The sequence below is a fragment of the Convolutriloba macropyga genome, chromosome 11 (genome assembly GCF_964194025.1).
Source record: "Convolutriloba macropyga chromosome 11, txConMacr16.3, whole genome shotgun sequence".
In the NCBI taxonomy this organism is placed as follows: domain Eukaryota; kingdom Metazoa; phylum Xenacoelomorpha; order Acoela; family Convolutidae; genus Convolutriloba; species Convolutriloba macropyga.
The window spans coordinates 6,510,023-6,517,197 of NC_134478.1; positions in this window are offsets into that span (position 1 = coordinate 6,510,023).

A 7,175-nucleotide genomic window follows, 5' to 3' on the forward strand; every position below is an offset into this window, starting at 1 on the left:
GAAAACAATTGGTCATTGCCATAGAAACCGCTTGACTGTGAAACCTTAATGTAATCTCGTTGGGCCTTGATTTTGTAAATAGTATCTATCCTTAATTGAGCCCTGATTTGATTTTCTTAAAAGGTATACAAAAAATCGCTTACGTAGCGGAATTATTTTCAAAAAAGGCGTGCCTCATTATAATCTAAAAACTTCTTCATCGTAAGGATCCATGGCGAGATCAAGTTCAGCCCAGATGTTGCTGCTGCTCTAACAAAATACTTTTTTTTTTCAAATGATTGCAAAATAGATCAATTTTGTAACAAAATCTTTCAGTTTGTCAAAAATAAAACTGCTTTTTGTATATTTAATGAATTTAAATTTGCAAAAAACTGGCAAATTTATAATTCCAGAAGAGTCTCAAAGCCAGTGGATGTATAACTAGTTCGATTGTCAGCTTTAAAAGAAAGTGGCAGCAGTTTTAAGGTGTTTACTTCCAGCAAATTTAAAACAAGTCTACTGAAAAAGAAAATTTGGTCCCAACTTTGGTCCCAGAAAAGTAGAAACCCGGACTGAACAATGCAGCTACCCTCTTCTATCTTAGGAGATAAAATTAATAACACTACAGTTAACAACTTGAACCAATTTTGGCAAAATTGACGAAAGTTAGGTCAAAATACCGCAAACGTGAATAAAAACGGCTGAAATACCTCTATTATTCACAAAAGTTTAAACGTCGATAACTCCCTATTAAAAGTGAAATTTGAAAAAATCTTTTTAATTCCATATTTTACGCTGGACAGGCTTTTTAATTATTCCACTCACAACTCTCTACGATGATTATATCGATCGGCCAAAATTGTCGGAGCAAAAAAACCATTTGAGTATATAGTTCCTCTCCCAATAAAGTGGATAGGAACAATAATATTGTTTGTCTTGTGTTATTCAATTCTTCTCTTAGTCCATTAAGAAGTTTTCAAGGTTTCCATTCAATTCCTTCAATTGTTATTCAGGACTTGTTATGCTAAGTTTTTTTGCTTAAGAAGGAATCAAGCTCTAAAAATTTTTTACAAGTCGACTGTAAACAAGGCATTATCGTTACTGATCTGTCAACCCAAGAAATTCAATTCACGGCAGGTGAACTGACGAATGAAGACACTTGTACTTGAACCCTGACTTAAATGAGCACAGATCACTCCCACCAAGCCAAAGTGGCATCTGAACAGACTCTGAACAGCCATCAGATTCTGAGTCAGGCATCTAAAAAGACGCAAAGTGAACTCCAATAGGCCTCTGATCATTAATTTGTTAGATCCTTTCATACCTTGGAATTTTGAGGGCCAAGAGAGGATGTGATATAAATAAATAAATAAATGTGTTTCTAAGTAATCGCAGCGGAGCACCATTAGACTTTCAGTCTGCAGTGTATAACAGTAGCCTGTTCTCAACTGTCCTTTTTCAATTATTCCCAAATCTCAGACTGTTCATTTGGTGAGCATGAATGCTCTTTTTTTGGTAACTAAGGCCTATTTTTTTGCGTCTGAGACTTTCACATGGTGCCATCATTGCAGCCAACATTGGTCAGGCTATGGTCAACCTGGACAATCGGTTCCAGGAAAATGAAACAGTGCCTCTTTCGAAGAGCGTACTCAAGTGGATTTGATCAGACGTCAGTTTCACGTGGGACCTGTTAGATCCGCGAAATAATATTAGAGAAACATTTCAAATGATTTGGAGTGCCTCATTTTGCTGCAATTCGTTTAAATTTGATGCCAATCAAGTTTTTGGCTATCTATGGGGGGAACACATCAATTTTGTATTTTTGATCTAATTCAGCCTTGACTAAAAACAAAAATAAATAATTCTTTCCATTTTAATGATCCCTTATGAATTCAATATATTTTTGTTATCTGAGACAAAAATCAATCTCTGCTTTATATGAAATTGGTCGACTATTAAAAAAAAGTATTCTAGCGCCATTTTCTTCTGACGTGTGACAAATCGAATTTTGCCAATTATATTGTCTTGTAGAAATGCCATTATTCGAGTATGAACAAAGGAAGAAAGGTTAATTCAAATAACTGAAAATGGAATGTCAAAAAATAACTTTTGATTGAAATGCTCAATCAGCATAAATTTTAAAAAGCTCTAAAAATTGAGCAAAAAAAACTAATCACCTCTTGGGAAGAATTGACTCTGTTCATCATTCATACTTTTTGATTCAAAACCTTTGAATCAGCTGATTTTTTCAATTGATTGTACCTGTTTTAATAGCTGTTTTGCAAATGTAATTAATTGAAAAAGCATTATATCATGTCTATTGTCTATTGTCTATTGTCTAGTGTCTATTGACAAGTCTTCGAAAAGGGTTTTTTTTTCAATAATATTGGAAAAGCACTTAAAAAAGGCACTCAAATAATAATAATAAAGGACTCAAAAATCATTTGCATTCAGATCACCCTCAGATACGTGATTTGATTTTTAAAGTGCAGGTTTGTAGTGTTTGAAATGTTTTGTTAAGATTGAACTTTTTAAAAGAGTGAAAATCGAAGTAACTGGAAGATATTCTGCTAAACAGGTTTGAAATACTCATAATTTTTCTAGGCATTTGTAAAAGCTTAATTGCTTTACATAAATGAACAAAATAAGCATGCAAAATTGGTTGTTACAAAAGTGATATACCTTGATAAGAAATGCATGATCTTGAAATCTGTTGCAAAACTTGAAAAATCTTGCCAAGAACTTGAAATGCCAGATTTTCATAGTCTCATTTTTTTCACATCTGATTGTTGTTCGATAACTTTTGTCCTACAAAAAGAAAGCAAAAATCACTTCAAACAAATCTTATATTTTCTTGCTATATTTTGTTTTTGGTTGCTATTAAATTTTCTTTTCTTGATATGTCTTGCCATGTCATGATTAGTCTCTCTTGAAGATTTGGCCAATATTTTGCCTCTTGACAACCGTGCAAAGAACTTGTAAGCTTTTACATAATTTGATATCATCTTGCCATCTGAAATGGAAATGTTTGTAACAACATCCATGATCACCTATGTTGTTTTTTTTAAGTTTCTCAAGATTCCCTTCACTTGGCCAAAACAATCGGTTTTTGCAAGGAAATAAGATTAAACACAAAAACTGAACTGTCACAAACCATTAAGCGCTCTTGGTGATGTTATTGTTAAATTGAAGTAGCGTAGAAACTAAAAGAGATAATAGAAAAGAGAAAAGAGTGCAGAACTAGATTGAAAATTAGATTGAAAATTTTTCCTTGTGTTTGAAAAATATGAATTATTGGTTGTCGGCAAAAAAATATAAGCAGTGACGGTTCCTTAAAATATGAGCTTGCATAATTAAAAAAACGGTTATTTTTTTGAGTATGTCAATTTTTTCATGCACCTGAAGAGCCAGTACGAAGTCCTGGCCGTCAGATGTGTTGAATAAGGTATAATTTGTTATGCAATCTTACGCGATTTGTAGAAATGCATTCCTAGTTTCTCTTTCTCACATTGTATTCCTATTGTAGAATCACAGTCAAAAGAATGTTTTTGAAAATCAAGTATCGGCGGCGGATGCCATTCTCATTTTTAATTGTTCATTCATTTTAGGCAACCAATATTATTAATAAGAAACGCTGCAAAAGTAATTATATTGAAAAGCCATTGAGCACAGGGTACATCAAGTGGAAGGTTCTATTAGTTCGATTTCAAACGTTTTTTTAGGTTTCAATGGTTTCAATGGTTTTCTTAAGTTTTTAGGTTCTGTATTTAAACGAAGGAAGTGCTTAGATTATTCGGTTTTAAAAAGCAAGCATAAGTCGGCATGATCAGTTTCTTAGAATCAGAAAACAAATCTTAGCCTCAGGTGGTTTTCAAGAAAAAAGACCTGTTTGCTTTGTTTCGGAATAAAGGAAATGATCAGTATGTTTGGTTTTGATATATAGAAAATCATCGGTAATTTCGGATTCCTAATTTTGTTATGTTCTGCTTGAAATATAAGAAATTATCACTTCTTTATTAAAGAATTTTTACTTTTTGTTTATGATCTACTCAAATGTTATGCTTCTTAATCCAGAATACTGGACAAAAGCGACCCGAAAAATTTCGGTTTGAAAGGTTTTCCAATTAGAAAATGTGCGATATATTTGCTTTCTTTGATATGATTGACTTCAAGTGTAAAAAATTCAGGCGTGGGCATGTTTGCTGTAGGGCGTAAGAATGCTTAGACATATTTGGTTTCGTATGTTTGGTATGTTTGGCCTTGCAACATAATAAATCGTCTGTATGTTCAGTTACTTCCATTCAATATGTGTTATTTGAGACGTATCAAATCCAACTGTTTTAGTACAAAATTTCACTTCTTTTGTTTAGAATGAAGTCTAACGTTGCTATTGCTTTTTAAACAGAGGAGTTTCAAAGGCATCTCTTGGAGAATTTGTCTCCAAAATAGTGCAAATTCATTAGCTTCCTTCATTATAGGCCCAAAAGTTTGAAAGAGGAGTTTTTGGTAGAAATCAAGAATTATGAATTATTGAGATTAATAGCAAGGACAAATCTCTGGTAAGAACTCATAGCTCACTGGAGAAACTAAGTAAGTAAATGCAAATTTTTCTTTGCTTTTTAAATTAGAAATAAAACAGATTTGTTGATGGGGATCGTGGACATTAAATCACATTTTCCGCGTTTTGGTGTGAGCATGGGGGAACCAAGAACAAAAACAAAACATTTCCTGATTTCCCATGCTTTGAAACTGCACATACCAGGGTCTCTTATGTTTGAAAATTGAAAGTACCGACGAAATCGAAAAACAAATTGTACTGATTTTATCATTTTTTTCTAACTAAAATCGGACATTCAGACTTTTTTCCTACGTTTTTCGATATCAATAATATTTGAGAACCATACAATGTTGTAGAAGGAAAACTTGGAAAACATATAGTTAGACAATTTTTGTTGCAAATGCAATGTCAATTTTCTTAAAGTATCAGAGATTAGATTGCACATGTTACACGTTTTGTGGACTAGGGTTAATATTTCAAGGAGTAACCAATATTTTAAGTCAGAGTAACATTTTTGGGCTCCAAATGTTTTTGGCTCTCAAATATTAAGTTTTGCCTTATTTGGTATTCTCTAACACTACTTCATAGGAGTTTTTTATCCAAAGTTAAATAATCTAAAGTTTATTCCAATTATTCCAAAACCAAAGACAAAAGTCGCAAAATAAAACCAATGCAATTAAAGAACAAAGGGTTTACTTAAAAATTGCTGTTCAAAAAATATGAAAATTTCAATATTGATAGAAATTTTCTGTGTTGGTGTTTTGTTTCTTCTGAAATATACTGTTGAGTTTCTAGTTACGTTTTTAATTAATTGGAGTAGCAAATATCACTTAAGTTTTCAGTCTTCAGCTTGAGCGATAAAAATGAAGCACAAAAATTTAAAATCAAAACATGAACTCTACTGATCAAATCAAAAACTCTTTCTTAAAAAACATTTACAAGGGCAAGGAATCATGCTTTAGTTTTCCAAGCAGCGTTTGGTCACGGTTGGAACAGTCCTATCTATAACTCTTTATAAAAAATTAATTTCTGTTTTATATAAAGAAACTTTTTACTGATTTTGGCCAAATACTTTTTGCACCTCCTTTTCTGTCGTTTGGGTGATCAGGCGTTCCGGAGGTGACTGTTTTGGTTTCACGCAGACGCAATTATTAGTCATGAAAAATGAATCATCCAAAAAACTTTCCTCGTAATCAAGTTATCTTGGTCTCTTTTGCATAACTGGCAATTTATTAGTAAGCGAAAAAATAAATTAACATTAGCGTGAAATTACTCAAATCTGATTAAAAGGAGAGTTAACTGAATTATTTTGAAGCGAGAAATCTGTACAATAAAAAAAGTGCTTCAAACAAACATACCAGGTTTTGCAAAATGCTTACAGTTCTTTTAAAATTTTAAACTGCATTGTTTCCATTTTAAATAAAAAATCTAACAAATTTAGAGATTTTTGAATATTAAAAAACTTTATAAATTGATTTGACATATATAAAAACTTTGCTCTTATAAAACGATGGTTTGTTAGTTACAGAATACGGCACATAAGAAAAGCATGAGGGCAAAAAAGTGCTCGAATAATTCCATGGCTCCAGCCAACCCCAAAATAGCCACATATTATTATCAACTTTCAAAAACCAAAATTCTAACTTTTGATTTCTATGAAACATTCTTTCAGAAAATATGTAAAATCCAGCTTGTAAAGTATCCTATTACTTGAAAAAAAATCTTTTTGCTTAGTTTTTTTATATTTTTTTCTTGTAATCAAAGCGAATAACATTAAAACAAGTTTTGTTCGACTGTAAAAACTAAAATTAAATGATTTGCATCGAATTTTGCATCGAATTTTCTAATTAAACAAGATTAGCTCATAAATTAGCGTTTAAAAATTATCACACAATTTTATTTTATCAAAATGAAGTTTGGTTAATTTAATGCTACTTAATTTTATCCCTGTCATATATTTTGCACCGTGGAGGTGAAAGACAGGAAAAATTTACGCTTACGAGATGAAAAGAATGAAAAGTGTCAAAATTTGATTGATATGCATAGTGTTGGCAAAAAAGATCAGATATTTATTGGTATCAAAAATTAGAAATTGTAAAGATTTAGAAATTGTAAATAAATACCCAACTAATATTTTTCAAAATCCTGCTGATGCAAACTACTTTACATGCAGCAATTACTTTTAACGCCACTGCTGAATAGAAATATTTTGCTGATCAAAATATCCTTTTAAAAAAATATTGAAAACTCTTGTCTGGCACTTTAACCAGTTTTGTTTAAAAGGAACCTTGGCTATCAAAACTCAGATGATACAATTTTTTGTCTTATGTCGAAGGATCTCTCTAATTTTTTTGTGTTTCAACAGAAACCAGTTCTCCCGATTAAATAACGTGGCGATAAATATTTTTTTTCTATTTTAAAAAGATCTTGCTAAAACTTTGATGTCAAATGCATGCACAACAGAAGTGAGTAAACTATAATTCCTTTTTTAAAAGAACTTGTTAAATAGTTAGTTAAAAAAATATACAAAATCATTGGATTTTCAACATTTTATTTGGCTGAAGATCAATAGTGCTCAGTCATCAATTGCAGTTTGATATTCATTGTAAGATGATTTCTGGGATTGAAAGATTACCAA